Below are 18135 nucleotides of genomic sequence, written 5' to 3'. Positions count from 1 at the left end.
GTGGCACCGGACGACTACGGCCTCTATACTGCGCGGTGCACGGCGAGGATGCTGGCCATACTACCAAGTTATGCCCCATGTTGTAGCCTTGAAGGAATGATTAAGCAGATGATCTTCTGGACCTCTCGGCTCCAAGTCTTCTTATGATCCTTGAGCGGTGCACCACATGGAGGCGTGAGGTGGCCCAGGTCTCTCATCCACCTTACTATCTCACGGTTTGGATGGGAGCACCCCCTTCACATCACTCCTAGACACATAAGTTGCCACCACCACCGCCTAGAATGCGATCGAGGCTCCCTCTGAGGGGGCGAGGACTGTTAAGAATGTGAAGGGGGTTAGGAGCATGATATTAGCTATTTTCGGGGGATCCAGTTACAACTTTGAATCCAAGAGGCAAAGAAGAGAGTATATACAAAGGGCAAACAACGTGGAAACTAGTTCCCTGATCGTCAAGTTTCGATGGTCTCACCAGCCTATCACCTTTTCTCAAGAAGACATGCGAGTCCTCTATTACCCTCACATAGATGCATTTGTTATCTCCGTGAATGTGTCTGGATTTGAGGTGCGCTAGGTACTGATCGATGGGGGGAGTTCAACAGATCTTTTGTTTGCAGAAGCATTCAATCAAATGGGAATTCCTATGAGCCACTTACAGCCAGTAGGGACCCCACTACAAGGCTTTGGAGGAAGACCTATTGAAGCCCTCGGGCAGATTTTGCTCCCGGTATCCTTCAGCGTGGGAGGAATGTGGACAGAAGACATCTTGTTTGATGTGGTGGATGTTCCTTACCAATACAATGTCATCTCCAGGAGAGGGACGTTGTCCAAATTTGACGTGGTAGTACACCACAGCTACCTGTGTATGAAGATGCCTAGTTCGGAGGGTGTCATCTCCGTTTGGGGGATCAAGTCACTACCCGGAGGATAAAACATGGTCATACTCCGAGTCAACGAAAAGTGCACATGTTGTTCGAAGCAGATATGGAGGGGCAAGAGAGCCCATCATCAAAATCCAAGCCCATGGGTAACATAAAGCGGGTCCTGTTGCGCCCCGAGAACAAAGACAAGTGTGTGCACATAGGTGCTGAATTGCCACCTGAGCAAGAGATGAAGCTGCTATCTACTCTTTGGGCCAACAAAGACATCTCGCTTGGTCACCTTAGGATATGCCATGGGTACCAAAGGAGATGATAGAGCATTGACAGAATGTGGCTCCAAAAGTGAATCCCAGGAAGCAAAAGCTCCGAAAGATGTCTATTGATCATCAGGAGAATTCTCGGGATGAGGTTAAGAAGCTCCTCGCAACAGGAGTGATTTGCGAGGTCATGCACCCGGAGTGGTTGGCGAACAAAGTGTTGGTAAAGAAGAACAACAACAAGTGGCACATGTGCGTAGACTTCTGTCGATGATTGGTGAACTACCAATCTTACGAATTTGTAAAATAGATGGAGGATGCCTTGAGTAGACGAATGAAAGGAACACATAGAGGGGGTTTTAAACAGGTTCATGCCTCCCTTAGTATAATAACAATATATCGTATTTGTCTTGTATTGATCTGAGTCTGTTACAAGGGGGTGCATGGCTAGTCTAGATGAATCTAACCTAGTCGAGCGTCTTGTTGCGACTTCTGACCTCTCTCTTCTCCTCTGCAGGGTCCACAACTTCCGTATAAATAGGAGTCATCGTACATCATCTGAAGTCTTCCTTCCCGTTCTTAGAGATAAACTTCTCTATTTACTGGATATCCTAGGTACCTATAGGTAGTTTTCTTTTATTCAATGATCTCCTTCCCGGAGATAGAGATATACCCTGAGAATTTCAGGAAATCCTGGTGTAACGTCCTAAGTTTTAGCATACTAATCAATTGCAAATTCACTCCAACTTAAAACTTTTTGTGATTAATTAAGCCAACTAAAAGCAAGAAAAAAAATACATATTCAAATATATTAAGTTGATTAGGTATTCCAAGATGCACTAAAATTATTTCCAAAATGCACTAGAGTTATCTCCAAAATAGTCCCTGCATTAAATTAGTTCATATGCATTGGTTTATAGTTTTTATGGTTCTTTGTGTGGAGATTTCAAATTGAATGTCTCTCAATTTCAAATCTATTCTTAGTTTCTATTCATCTCAAATCCAAAAAATCCATTTTTTTTATTTGAATTTACCTTCCAAATCTCAGAGCTTTACTCCCATTTCGTAAATTCAAATAATCCCAACTAAATTTATGCCAAGTCCAAAGTTAAAACTAAATTCAAATACCTCTATTTGAATTTAAACCCAAACCCTTTTTTCCTTTTCTTTTTTCTTCTTCTCGGGTCCAATGTCTACCCCCTCTCTCCTTTCGTCGACCCAGCCAACCAGTTAACCTCAGTGGGCCCAGCTTCTTCCCTCTCTCCCGTGCCTAGGCCGCAAGTGTGCCACTGGCCTAGCCTCCCTCGCGTGCACTGGCCAGCCACCGCTCGCTAGCGCCCACATCCTTGCAAGCTTGGCCCTCCACGCGTTGCCCATCCCGCGGTCGCCTGCTCACCCCCTCTCCTTCCTCATCCAGCGTGATGCTGCGCCGCTCACCACCGTGATAGCCGCCTCATCCACGGGAAATATCTGGCTGCCGCATTGAATGCCTGGCCACTTACCCGCATTCTCGCTCTCTCCTCTCTCTCCGCTCTCTCCTGCGCACAACTCGAGTGTCTGTTGCCCAGGACTTCTGTGGCTCACGCGCGTGGCTGGCGTAGTGCTGCCATGCCGCGGGAAATATCCCCGTCAGCCGCTGCCCTATTCCTCAGGGATAACACAACGCACTCCGCCTCTCTGTGCGCTCTCTCCCTCTATAAATTAAGCGCCCTGGTCTCTGTCTCTTTGTAGGTTTCCCCATTTTGCCACCACCACAGCGCCGCCTCTGTCGTCATTCTTGCCGCTATGACCTCTATCGACCAGAAGTCTAACAGGAGCTCGCCCGCGCCAGGCGCTAAGCCGTCCAGCTTCTCGCCGGCCTTGAGCTCGGTGAGCATCCCCGTCCCCTCGTGTATCCTCTTAGCTTGTGTATAGCCATCCTCGTGTCTTCTTTTCTCGTAATCGCGTGCGTCTGTGAGTTTTTTCACCACCACCATAATTCCTCACCACCGGTGACACTTAGCCCTCTCTTGAGCCGACCTTCATGCTGTGTTAGTCGTGTGGACCTAGCTATAGGCTTGTAGGTGGCCCAAAGCATGCTAGAGCGGGGGAGATGCTGCCCAATTTCTGCGCTGCCACTTAGACCTACTTCGGCCGCCGTTTGGTGCCGCTTCGGCCCTAGCCCACCACCGATAAGCCCCTAGTTGAACTCGTCCTCGCGTGTAGAAGCCCGGTGACCATCCATCGTCGTAAAACCCCAGCGAGTGAGTGATTTCGGCGAGCCCTCCGGCGTCGCTCCACTGCAATCGCTCGCCGTCGATCCCCTCTTCGCTACTCTCCTCGGGCCAGCGTGTCCGCGTGCACGCACACGTGCACGCGTGGCCAGGCCGTTATCACGCCTGCGCGGCCTAGTCGAGCCGGCTAGCCCCAGCCGCCCATAGGCCGCGCCCCAGTGAGTCGACCCAGCTCCACAACCTGTGAACCAACGGGCCTGAATCAAGCAAGGCCAGCACTGTGTAGCCTAGTACTATATAGACCAAGCTCGGTTCGTCCCATCCAAGCCTAGACCAGGCCCAATCCAAGCTCGTTTCAGCCCAACCGAGTACTGTTCACGTGGGTCCTATTAGGTTACTATTCATGTAGGCCCCATTACTGTTCAGTGGGTCCTACCCATGGGTCCCACTCATGAATAGTGTCATTTCATATTTCTCAATTAATTTTAGATTAAATCTTCCAGGAGTCATAACTTCTCCGTTCTGACTCCGATTTTGGCGATTCTTTCACCAAAATTCATCTAAATTTGAGATATATCTATCCATCATAGTGTGATATCCATTAAGACTCATTTGGCTTTCTGTTTGATGTTATTTTATTCTCCCTAGTATAGCCCGTTGAATATCATAGTCATATTTGCAGAACCGCGAGAATTCTGCGAGTGTTTCTTGGGAAGCGTCAGAAGTGAGGAGGATCCTGACTACAACCAAGACATTGAAGAAAACTTTAGAGAAGGCAAGTCCTATCTTCGTGATCATATTGAACCTATGGTTTCAAATAATCTACATGACCAACTAAAACTGGACTTATTATCGCATGTGCTATGTATTACGTTTTTACAAACTACTTGTAATAGTCAATCCTATCAAATATATGCCATGCCTTGCACCTACATATCACCCTAGGATTACCTGTTGTTATCTATATTAATGACGAATGATGGTTTGATATCTACCATGCTTAGGATTGAATATGTCTTTTGAGACGTCGCTTTTAAAACACATCTCCTCGAAGATAAGATGTATTGTTATGAATGATAACTCATAAACCATGGATCCTTGATGGTTCAGAATTCCGTGATGGTTGTGAAATCCTTGATGTCATGTGGGATGTGGATGGTGATGTATAAAAAGGGGGTGAAAACTATTTTGGTGGGGGCAGGTGGAGTAGCACTCTGGATGAGGATGCTCCTCGGTGCTTGAGTTACCTCTCTGGTATTCATTGCCAAAAAATACCTGTCCTGATGATTTAAGGACCGAGTCATTGCACCGTCATGCTTAGCCACCCCAATGCAACCATACATCATGGCCTCTGGTACTTGAGGGTAAATCTCGTAGAAAAGCCTGGAAGGAAAGGTGATTGAAGTGTCTCAGTATGATTTGTTTCTCTGCTTGCAACGGTTGGAGGCTGAGCACATCGCATGGGTATAGTGTACAACCTCTGCAGAGTGTAAACCTATTCGAATAGTCGTGTCCACAGTCATGGACATGCGAAAGCAGTAACCCTAATGACTAGACTCCGGATGCATGCATCTTGATGAGTGAGTGCGTGGATTAAATGTCCTTGTTCTGAGGTTACTAGCTCAATCTGTCAGGAGCTATGTGATACTAGAAGTACACCAAATGTGATCATAGGGACTGCGGAGTGAGGTGTAGCCCCTCCTAGGACCAAGGTTTACGTTACCGACCAGAGCTCGGTAACCGCGGTAACAAAAAAGCGCGATTACCGCGGTAACCGCTTGAATTTTCAAAAAATTTTGGACAAAATTCATTTGAATAAATTTGAAATTTCGGGGAAAAATTACGATTTTAACCGATCGGTAACCGGTCGAATTGGACCGGTTACTGAGCGATTTTCTCGATTTATCGAGTGGTTTTCTCGAATTTTCCGCAAAGCGGTAACCGCTCAATTTTGTCGGTAACCGCTTGGTTTTCTCGATTTATCGAGCAGTTTTCTCGATTTTCAGTGAAGTTCAACAAAAAAACCCAAAAATTATCTCAATCTTGTAAAATCAATAACTAATTCATCTGATCTTCAAATCAAGTGAAACAAATTTTGTTGGTTTCCTTGTAACATGATCTACATAATAAAAGTATGTATACTCATAAAAAATTTCAAAATTTTCTATGAGAAAATGTATTTGTTAAACCAAGTTAAATGCATAGTTTTCTCTTTGCTAATCCAAAAATCATAAAACTAATTTGGTTAGTCTTCTTACATGATCCTATGTCTTTTAAAAATACATGAACTCATGAATTAGTTATTGTAATATGCAGGATTGTGCAAATGTGTTGCGACTAGATTAATTCATAACTAACCCATCACACCTAAAAAAATAGTGAAACCACTTTTATTAGTTTATTTATACTATTATTTACGTAGAAAAAATAATAGTAGATATGAAAAAGTTAATTACAGTGCTGTTTCTTAAGATATTCACTTTATACTTGTGAACTTTGTAAAAATCATAGAGAAATTAATAAAACTCTAAATAAAGTGAAATCAATTTTAAAGATCCTCTTAAGATACGTTCTACACAAGAAAAAAATGTGTTTGCATGTTAAACTTTTCCTTAATATGAGTTAATAACTGAGCCGCACTCTTCAATGTTTTTCATTTTTTTTCAAACTTCCTACCTATAGAATATGATGCAAACGACATTATTTTTGAATTTTTTTTTTCACAGAAGGTCTTAGAATTGTGTCTAGTTTTTTTAGAATTTGTTTGATTTTTTTTATTTTTTTGAATTTTTTTGAATTCGGTTACCGTTCGGTTTCTGAAACCGAGCCAGACCAAGATGGCCAGTTATCGCGCATTTTGGTCAGGTACCGACAAATTTTCGAACCCTGCCTAGGACTAAAAACCACCAGATATGGCTTGTTACCTTGGTTTTGAACTATTCAAACTATTTAAGGTCAATAGTAGATGGTACAATAGAATACCTACATAAATCTGCTTTGCGCTAACTAAAACCGTCAAGCCTTATCCTTGAATTACCCTTTTATGGATCTATCAAGAATTCAAAGTAGTATAGGGCTTGCTCAGTACCTTCTGTACTCACTCTTGCTGTCATTCAGATGAGAAAGCCGATGCTGATTTCACCGGAGGTGCAGGCGAAGTAGTCGTAGAAGTCGCGTTCACACCGTAGCTGCTTGTGGCTATGAGTCCTTGCTTTTTGTTATGTTTTGTTGGCCGTTCGATTGGGTTTATAATATATTGTATGGTTTCTAAACCTTTTGTACTTTGAACCTTAATATTCATATACGAAGTTGACTGCGATACTATAACTGTTATATCGTGCGTATTAGCTACTTGGTCCAGGGACTGATATATGAGGCATAAAAGAGATGCCGTGTGATGGGGTCTTACATTTGGTGTGTCCGGATATGGTAGTTATGTGAGATCATGTGATGAAAAATTGGTTGAATGATAAAATTGGCAAGGCAAAGTGATCTAGCATAATGACATTAGGATGATGTTTATGAGTTGCTAAGATGTTACTTGGATACGCTAGTGTTAGCATAGTTGGCTTATACGCTGGTATTAACATAGAGATGATGCAATATACTCGTAAGAGTAGTGTTGTGTGAACTGATCTTGAGTCAAGTCAGGAAGGACTTATGCTCGTACTCGTTTGTTGTTTAATTCATGTGCAAGTGTTGCTCAATGGCGAACGTAGTCAATGACAGGTTAGCGAACTTAAGGGAGGAACTAAGGTTCGGCAACTAGGTTCAGGAGGAACTAAGGTCGTGGTGATCGAGGATGTCATGCAGAACGTTCGAGCTGAGAGAATAATGCATATGGAGACAAGGTTTTGCAATGGACGCATGAGGTGATCTGATCGTGAGAGAAGATGAAGACTAATTCATGTTCAAGTGGGAGCTGGCATGAGGGAGTCGTGTGGTGGCTGGGCTTGAGATAAGAGTTAGTGTCAGAGACGGACTTCGAGTGGGTTACGTACATGCATGTATGATTACGTACATGGATGCGAGATGTTGCATGTATGATTACGTGAGAGTTGTTGGCTAATTAGCTTAACTAACAGAAGTTTTTTGTCCTCTTGTGACTAGAAGAGGATATAGGAATACGACTTAGACTTGTAGTTCTATTCGGTCATGTTTGTATGTGTGGCTATCCAATAAGTAGAGAGGTCTGTTGTATTAGGTAGATAACGTAGCAGGGTGAAAAATAGAGAAACTCTAGAGGGCTATTTTGGGATTTCATGAAAATCCTTGTTGGATAATTTGGAGAGGCATCTTGTAAACTTATTAGTGCAATGAAGAATTGAGTTTCGTAAGTTGATGAGTTGCTGATTTCATATTTTTCTGATTTCTATGTTCTGCGTGCTTGGTTTTAGTTTTTGATTAATTTCATATTTTTATTGAGTTTGATCTTTATTTAATGCATCCAAAATATTACTAGAATATATAGTGTTTGATCTGAGAAAATTTCGAGTTAATTTGATTTGATCTCTAGTAGATTTTTGTCAACTCGACTAGGTTTTGACCTACCTGATTCTAGTTGATACAGTCTATTTTGAGTAGGCATAATTCTTAATCCACATATCCGATTTACCTAATTCTTGTTGGATTAGTTTCATATTTGAATCTAATTCCTACTGTACAAATTTGAGGGAAATTTGATCTACAAATCTTACTCTACATCAATTTTACTAGAGCATGTACAATCTGTTTCGAGTGGAATACTGAGTTTAAATCTTTTTTTATTTTTGTGAGTTAATTTTTGAATTTTGGTTTTCGTAATCATTCATCTCCCTCTAATTGCCTTATTCGAGTGTAATCGATTCTACAATTGGTATTAGAGCCTTAATCCTTTCTAATTGATCTTAATTGGTAATTAGAAACATGACTTCAGATAGGTATTCCACAAAACCTTGTGTTTTCGATGGATTTTATTTTCAGTTCTGGAAGGCGAAGATGGAGACCTACATTCAAGCACAAGGATTTGCAATTTAGGAAAAGGTCTACAAGCCATACGTGAATCCAGAGAACATTGAGGTAATAGCGCAGAACATGCCAACCGTCGAGGCGAACAATAAGGCTGTTAATGTTGCATGTACCGATGCTGAAAATGCATGAAAACTGCTAGAAGCTTTAGACATGTCAGTATGAGAGATGAAGGTGACATATATTAGAGAATATATTATCACGAGTACACTTACATTAGATGTTCTTTATTCTAAATTGAAAACTCGTGAGCTAGCTGTCTTTGCTATGAAGAACACTAACAAATCAATTGCTTTGGTCTCTCAACCTAGCATGTCTCATATTGAATCTTCTTCATCAAGTTTTTTTTATCTTCTATATCTTCACTAATCGATGATCACCTTGAGTTGATCCCTGAAGAAGATTTAGCACTACTCTTAACTCGTTTCTCTAAAGCATTACAAAATGTGCGTACGATGAAGCGATGAAGTGGAGGTCCTCAAACATGCTATGAATGTGGTGATCTTAACTATATTCGTTCTAATTGTCCTAAGCTGGCAGATAAAACATCAAAGTAGGAGAAGGAGAAAAAGAAGCGACCTTTCAACGACAAGAAGAAAAAGAGCTTTCTCAACCGCAAGATTGTGCATCGAGTTCTTTTGGCACTTGAACAAGTCAATTTGAGTGATGTTGATTCGGAGAGTAGCGAGAATGACACAACATCCAAGAGCAAGACATTGCATGATTTGACTGGGTTGTGTGTCATGGCAAGCAACAAAGAAAGCTGCACCGAGGATGTACTTGACAGCGACGGTAACGAGACTTCTCAAGTGAGGAAGGAGAACATATGGTTAGTCAATTTCGGATGCTCACGCCACATGTCTGGTGATAAAAATTGGTTCTCCTCCTTTGTACGTGCATCTTGTGCTGAAAGTATTATTTTTAGGGATGTTTCTTCTATATTAGTTGTTGCAAAAGGTATAATGCAGGTAAATAACAAGTTTATGTTCAAAGATGTTGCTCTAGTCGAGAACATGAAATTTAACTTGCTTTCTGTCTCACAAATGATTGATGAATATCTTGAGGTGTGCTTTAAGAAAAATGAATATAAAGTGTTAGATGCTTCAGGTGATCTTGTGTAACACCCTGGTTTTTATAATTCCCTTAATTTTTCTTAGAATTTAATTGGGGTTTAACTAAATAGAAAATGTTTAAACCTATTTTCTAAAATAAATTTAATTTGGCCATAGGTTGTATCTTGGTTGAAATGCATTCATGATGGAATAGGCATTAGAGTTCTATTGTGTCAAAAATAAATTTTTAAAAGCATCCAGGCGCACCGTTTGAAATCTTGAAAAAGTTTGAAAAGGTTTTATAAAAGAAAATCCAATTTTCTTCCCTGGGCCAAAACCTCTTTCCTTTCCTTTTTTCCCCTTTTCCCTGCAGCCTACCTCTCCTCCTTGGCCCTACCTGAGCCGGCGTCCTCTTTTCCACCCTGGCTCCCCGCGCGCTTGCTGCCACCTCCGCCAGCCTGCTCTATTGGCGCCCTGACTGGAGACACCTTCAGCCACTGCTGGCGCCCACGAGATGATTCCTCCTTCCTTACGCCACTGTCCGAGTCCAAGACAGCCACGGACGTCGCCGCCCTCTCTGAGCCAAATCCTAACAAACCCACCGAATCTGGACTTCCCCATGAGATATCCCCTGCCTATATAAGTCCGCGCCCCTCCCTCTCGTTCTGTTTCCCCATCTGAGCCACCATAATCCCCTAGATCCGCCGCTGCCATTGCCGTTATCACCGAAGCTTGCGCAACCACCACTCCGGAGCCACCCCGCCCTCACCAACTGGCTCTCTAGCAAGCTCGTCGACCCCTCTTTGTCACTTCCCGACCACCAAAAGACGTCCTCCACCGTGTGTCATGGCCAAACCGTGGTAAGACTCAGTGAGGTCCCCTCTCGCCGAAGCATGAACGCCATGTTCCACCTCTCGCCATCACCCTCTGTGCCCGACGATGAGCTTTGCTCATGCACCGACGAGTCTACCGCCACTATTCCCCTCCGACCACCATCGTCTTTGTCGTCAGAACCAATCGTGAGACCCAGATGCATCTCGGCCATTGGATCCAGAATGCACGATCGAGATTAGATCCAAACTTACCCCTTCATCCACCCAATCATGTGATGACACATGGCTACATAAGCCCAGTCAGCACTTATGCCACCTCAGCCTGCCACGTCAACAACCACCTCAGCCTTAGAAGCCGACGTGTCAAGCCATGTCAGTAGAGCCTTTACCCAGTCAATTCTAATTGATTTTAATTCAGAAAAATTGGTAATTTGCACTTTAACCCCTGAACTTCTCTGTATTTACCAAAAGCCCCTATCTTGTTTAAGTTAAACATTGTAATAATAGCATTGTGTGTGATACAATGATGAAGTTAATGCATGTATGCAATTTGATCCTGACATACATGTGGTTTATATATGATTTTATCCCTTTATAAAATTGGGCGTGACAGAGGTGGTATCAGAGCTGTGTTGACCGTATGATCCAAGGCTAATTAGAATGGTTGAGCCTTAAGGATTATTTTGGTTAAGAAAACTATTTTTGAAAACTTTGCCTTGGCTTTTGTGTGCTTTTCTTGGCTGTTGAGCCATGTTACTAACTTCTTCTTTCCCTTTCAAAATGTTGTATATGACATGTACCCATCTAACTACATGCAATAGCACAGGTGATCATCTCCTTGCTCGACTGTTGACCCCGACCCGTGCTATGGCTTTTGCAAGACCACAACCGCCCCGTGTCCAGCGTTGGAGTTGTGTCTACCACTCCGATGGACACCGCACAAGATGGTTCCCCGCCAAGCTCTGGGAGATACTTCATAGTCTAGGATACGAGAAGGCACCTGAGTAAAGACTGATTATGCCAATGCTCCTCCTGAGTGGAAAGTCGAAGTGGTGATCTACGGTTCGCTACCAGAGCCTGGAGCCTACGAAGTGACGAGCATCCACAACACCATCTCACCAAGAGCTACCTTCGAGGCTGGAATCCGTGACACTGCACGCTAAGCCCTTCTGGTCCTCTGCTACCACCACAACGAAGAGCTGATCTTCATCCAGTTCCTTCACTACCCTCAGCGCATACTGGATTCACCAACGTCACCGCTCTTCCTGTCCCCACAAAAGGCACTACCAAGCTTGGAGAGCAGACTTCCCTAGCCTTGGAGCTGAGTCGTGAGCTAGACTGTATCACCGAGGAGTTGCAGTATGTCAGAGGCAAGTTAGCTCAAGCACAGAGTGAGCTACCCCTTTAGATGTTATGAGTCATTAGAATCGTGTGCTAGTTAGTAAGCTGGTTGAGTTTGGTGGTATGCTATGTGATGATTTGGATCTTTGTTTGAGTGTGTGATGTATTGTGAAGAGCTTCTTCATGAATGCATCCTTATAATAATAGTAATATATTAGTTAGTTTGGGTATCTATCTCTGTTTATCTTGTCCGTTCTTGCTGTTGTTGTTATACCTTTTTCCCCTTCTCCTCACCTTCTCGTCTCTATGTTAGATGGTGAACCTAAGGGACCACACCAACGCTAATGTCAATGCTTGTGATAGACAAGGCAATGACAATCCACCATTGCCGCAGCCTTCCCTCAAACAGCTTCTGGCAGTGCAAATTCAGATTCTACAAAGAGTGGTCCAGACAATGGCCCAAATGTAGCAGAATCCCCTCACCGCCGCCCTTGCACAGCCACAACAACCCCGTGACAAGCTCGAAGAGTTCCAAAGGACTAAGTCGCCCACCTTCTCTTATGTTGTTGAACATATGGACGTTGATGATTGGCTCAAGGTCATCGAGAAGAAGCTTTTAATCACTCAGTGCAACATCATGGAGAAAATTTTGTTCGCTTCACACCAGCTGATGGGACCCGCCGTAGACTGGTGGGATGCCTATGTCGCTGCTCATGAAGAACCTGGCAGCATCAACTAGCAATAGTTCAAGAATGCTTTCCATGCTCATCATGTACCCCCAAGGAGCTATCAAGATCAAGAGAAAGTAATTCTTAGCACTAAAGCATGAAGGAATGACTGTGAATGAGTATGTCACTAGATTCACTTCGCTGTCTCGGTATGCACCAGAGGATGTGGATACCGATGAGAAGAAGCTAGATTGTTTCTTGGAAGGACTGAATGATGGACTACAATATTCTATGGCTTTTTGTGATTTCAAAAACTTCCAGGCCCTTATAGATCGTGCTCTTATCTTAGAGCACAAGAGAAACGAGATTGAGTGCAAGTGCAAGATGGACCGCCCAGGTTAGTCAAGCAGCAACACCAGGCACCGTTATGACTCTTTTCAGTCTAGATCTATGAATCATTCTGGTCAGCAGTACAGTTAGCTCAGGACCCAGTCTACAAATAAAAGCTCCTCCAGGAATGCAGGACAATACCAGCGCTCCAACTTTCAAGCGCCCTGCACTTCAAATCAGACCCCTCAAAGGAACAACTCTGGCATCAACACTCAAGCCTCTGCCAAAGGAAAACGTTATTTCTATTGTGGAGTAGAGGAACATTTTTTTTCCAATGCCCTCAGAAGCGTCCAATTCAGCCACCCGTCCAAGGTGCAAACCAGCAGAACCGCAATGGAAATCAACCCCAGAATCAAGCAAAGTAGAATGTTGCTAGAGGCCATGTGAACCGTATGACAATTGATGAAGCTCAAGATGCATTAGATGTCGTGATCGGTATGTTTCTTATCAACTCCAACCCTGCTACAGTGTTATTTGATTCTGTAGTACCACATTCTTTTTTATCAACCAAGTATGTGTCAAGATACATTCTACCTATATCTCTCTATGAAGCATAGAATGATTGTTAGCTCCCCAGGTGGAGAAATGAAAGCAAGTCATGTATTCCCTAACCTTAGAATTAAAATAAGGGGGTAGAATTTCCCACAAACCTTATTGTTTTGGAATCCAAATGGATAGATATCATACTAGGAATGGATTGGTTAACCAAATTCAATAGAATTATCGACTGTGCAAGAAGAGCTGTTCGTCTGTCTACTAAAGAAGGAAAAGAAGTGGAATACGTTGAAGAAGAATCACCAATGGTCAGAGGGACAATCAATCAAGCTGATGGAAATTCAATTGATAGCATTCGAGTCATATGCGAATATCTGGATGTATTCCCAAAAGATTTGCCAGGTATGCCCCCTAATCGTGACATCGAGTTTGTTATAGAACTAGTACCTGGTATGGCTCCTATTTCAATAAGGCCATATAGAATGGCTGCTAATCAGCTTGCGAAACTTAAGGAAGAATTGCAAGAGTTGTTAGATAAGGGTTATATCCGACCTAGTTCGTCACCATGGGGTGCATCGGTAATTTTCGTACCCAAGAAGGATGATACCCAAAAGATGTGTATAGATAATCAAGCCCTGAATGAGGTAACCATCAAGAATAAATACCCTCTTCCTAGGATTGATGACTTATTTGATCAGCTTAGAGGTGCATGTGTGTTTTCCAAGATCGATCTTTTCGCTTAGGATATCATCAGTTGAAGATTCGAGCATCAGACATCCCTAAAACCACTTTTACCACCCATTATGGACTATATGAGTATACGATCATGTTTTTCGGATTGAGCAATGCCCCTGCCTACTTCATGTATTTGATGAACAAGGTATTCATGGAGTACTTGGATAAGTTTGAAGTAGTCTTTATTGATGACATCCTAGTTTTCTCCAAGAATGAAGAGGAACATGCATAACATTTGAGATTGGTTTTATAGAAGCTTAGGGATAATCAATTGTATGCTAAGCTGAGCAAATGTGAGTTTTGGTTAGATCAAGTTTCTTTTCTTGGTCATATCATCTCCGTTGGAGGAATATCAGTTGATCCCAGAAAGGTGGAAGACGTTTTGAATTGGAAGCCTCCCCAGAATGTCTCTGAGATCCGTAGTTTCCTTGGATTAGCAGGTTACTACCGTCGGTTCATAGAAAATTTCTCCAAGATTGCAAAGCCTATCACTGAGGTACTTGAGAAGAGTAAAACATTTAAATGGACCCCTGCTTGTGAGGCAAGTTAAAAGAGTTGAAGAAAATACTAACATCTACGCCAGTATTAGTCATGCCAGATACACAAAAACCGTTCTCCATCTATTGTGACACCTCTCGTCAAGGATTAGAATGTGTTTTTATGCAAGAAGGCCATGTTGTAGCCTATGCATCAAGGCAATTGAGGAAGCACGAGGAACACTACCCTGCACATGATTTAGAGTTAGCCGCCGTGGTACATGCACTCAAGATATGGAGACACTATTTGATTGGAAAAAGATGTGAGATATATTCGGATCATAAAAGTTTGAAGTATCTCTTTACTCAGCCTGATCTCAACCTCAGACATCGAAGATGGTTAGAGCTTATCAAGGATTATGACTTGGGAATTAATTATCATCCCAGAAGGCGAATGTAGTTTTCGATGCTTTAAGCAGAAAGGCTCGTCTCAAAATGATGACCGTGCAAAACAAATGACCCGAGTTATGCAAAGAGTTTGAGAGACTCAATCTCAGATTGTTAAACAACGTAGAAGCCATGGTAATGGAAGTCGATTTGTCATTCGAACAAGAAATTTGTAAAGGACAACTCGAGGATGAGAAGATAATGGAAATCAAGCAGCGTATCAAGGAGGGTAAAACCCCAGGTTTTTCTGAGGATGAGAATGGAACATTATGGTTTGAGAAGTATATTTGCGTCCCAGGTATCGAACCTATAAAGAAAACTATACTTTGAGAAGCGCATGAGTCTACGTATTTTATTCATCCTAGAAGCATCAAGATGTATCAATATCTTAAAGATCAGTATTAGTGGTATGGTATGAAAAGAGAGATTGCAGAGTATGTAGCATTATGTGATATATGTCAGAGAGTAAAGCTAAACATTAGAAACCCGTTGGACTGCTTCAACCTTTGAAGATACCAGAATGGAAATGGGAATAAATTAGTATGGATTTTATCATTGGATTTCCCCGAACTCAAGCTGGATATGATTCTATTTGGGTTAGAGTGGATCGCTTTGCGAAAGTTGCTCATTTTATTCCAGTCAAGTCCACATACACAGGAACTAAACTTGCTGAGTTGTACATTGCCCAAATTGTATGTTTGCATGTAGTACCCAAGAGAATAGTGTATGATAGAGGAAGCCAGTTTACCTCCAGGTTTTGGCAAAAGCTACATGAGTCATTGGATACCAGGTTAAACTTTAGTTCGGCATATCATCCGCAGACCGATGGTCAGACTGAGAGGGTAAATCAAATTCTAGAAGATATGTTGAGAGCTTGTGCGTTGAAAAACAAGACTAGTTGGGATAAAAATCTTCCCTATGCAGAGTTCTCCTACAACAACAGTTACCAGGCTAGTTTGAAGATGTCGTCGTTTGAAGCTTTGTATGGAAGAAAATGTAGGACACTATTGAAGCTTTGCAAAATTCAAGTGTTTGGCCCAGAAATTCTGAGAGAAGCAGAAAGGCAAGTACAACAGATCAGGAAAAATTTGAGAAAAGCTTAAACACGATAGAAGAGTTATGCTGATCATCGACGTCGTGAGTTGACTTTTGAAGTAGGTGACTTCGTATATCTACGAGTCTCACCGATTAGAGGTTTCCGTGGGTTTAAAGTCAAAGGAAAACTCACACCTAGGTTTATAGGACCTTTTAAGGTGTTTGAAAAATATAGAGAAGTAGCGTATCAATTGGAGCTACCGCCTTAGCTAATAGATGTTCATGATGTTTTCCATGTATCACAGTTAAAGAAATGTCTACGAGTTCCTGAGGAGAAAATGCCCCTAGAGGAAATAGAAGTTGGAGAGGATCTCACCTACATGGAGTATCCTATCAAGATTCTAGAGACATCAGAGCGGATCATCAGGAACCGAAGAATCCGTATGTGCAAGGTGCAATGGAGACACCATTCCACAGAAGAAGCGACATGGGAAAGAGAATCTGATCTGAAAGTCGAGTTTCCGCAGCTCTTCTCTGATCGTTCCGAATCTCGAGGGCAAGATTCATTTTAAGGGGGTAGGTTTGTAACACCCTGGTTTTTATAATCCCCTAAAGTTTTCTTGGAATTTAATTAGGGTTTAACTAAATAGAAAAGGTTAAAACCTATTTTGTAAAATAAATTTAATTTTACCATAGGTTATATCTTGGTTGAAATGCATTCATGCTGGAATAGGCATTAGGGTTCTATTGTGTGAAAAATAATTTTTTTAAAAGCATCGAAGCGTGCCGTTTGAAATCTTGGAAAAGTTTGAAAAGGTTTTATAAAAGAAAATCCAATTTTCTTCCCTAGGTCGAAACCTCTTTCCTTTTCTTTTTTTCCTTTTTCCCCTACGACCCACTTCTCCTCCTTGGCCCAGCCTGGGCCGACCTCCTCTTCTTCACCCTACCTCCTCTCCTGGGCCACCTGAAGGCCAGGCCCGTCTCCCGTGCACGCCTGCTGCCACCTCCACCAGTCCGCTCTGTTGGTGCCCGGCCAGAGACACCTTTCGCCGTTGCTGGCGCCTGCGACACGCCTCCTCCTTCCTCGCGTTGCCGTCCGAGTCCAAGCTAGCCACGAGCATCGCCGCCCTCTCTGAGCCAAATCCCAACAACCCCGCCGAATATGGACTTCCCAACGAGATATCCCCCGCATATACAAGTCCATGCCCCTCCCACTCATTCTGTTTCCCCATCCAAGTCGCCATCATCCCCTAGGTCCATCGCTACCATTGCCGTCCTCACCGTAGCTTGCGCAGCCACCGCTCCGGAGCCACCCCACCCTCACCAATCGGGTCTCCAGCTTCGCAGGGTCAGGAGCAAGCTCGTCGACCCCTCCTTATCGCTTCCCGGCTGCCGGAAGACCTCCTCCGCCGCTCACTGAGCTTCTTCACCGCTGTGTGTCATGGCCAAACCGTGGTAAGCCTCGGTGAGGTTCCCTCTTCCCTCAGACAGATTTATCGAAGCCTCCATGCCGTGTTCCGCCACTCGCCATGACCCTCTGTGCCTAGCGACGAGCTTTACTCTTGCGTCGACGAGTCCACCGCCGTTGTTCCCCTCTAGCCATCGCCGTCTCTATCGCCGGAACCAATCAGGAGACCGAGATGCATCTTGTTCATTGGATCTAGAAGTCATGGTCGAGATTAGATCCAAACTTACCCCTTCGTCCACCCAATCACACAATGACACGTGGCTACATAAGCCAAGTCAGCACTTGTGCCACCTCAGCCTGCCACGTCAACAGCCACCTCAGCCTTAGAGCCGACGTGTCAAGCCACGTTAGCAGAGCCTTTACCCAATCCATTCTAATTGTTTTTAATTTGGCAAAATTGGCAATTTTACACTTTAGCCCTTGAACTTCTCTATATTTACCAAAAAGCCCCAATCTTTTTACACTTTAGTCCATAAACTTTTCTTTATTTACAAATAGGTACCTCTATTTTTACAAAAGGCCCCTATCCTATCTATTTTATTCAAAATAAGTCCTTTTCTTTTATAGATTTAATCCCAAACTCGTTTTTAGCGTAACTTTCTTATTTTAGCTATGATTTAGATGATTTTCACGCTCTCGTGTTCGTAGCAGCGTGTACTATGTTTTAGTACCTCTTTCATAGATGTTAGCTATTTTCTGGTGTTTTTCGAGAGCAGACGAGGAGCAGTTCGAGAACCTCCAAAACCAAGTGTTTGAAGAATCTAAGCAGCAAGTTGGAAGATGCAAGTGTCCTTAAATATTCTGATACTAGTTTTTTTTTAAATATGTTATTTGATTCAA

Source organism: Phragmites australis, chromosome 11, assembly GCF_958298935.1.
Source record: "Phragmites australis chromosome 11, lpPhrAust1.1, whole genome shotgun sequence".
Lineage (NCBI taxonomy): Eukaryota > Viridiplantae > Streptophyta > Magnoliopsida > Poales > Poaceae > Phragmites > Phragmites australis.
This window is presented reverse-complemented; position numbering follows the sequence as displayed.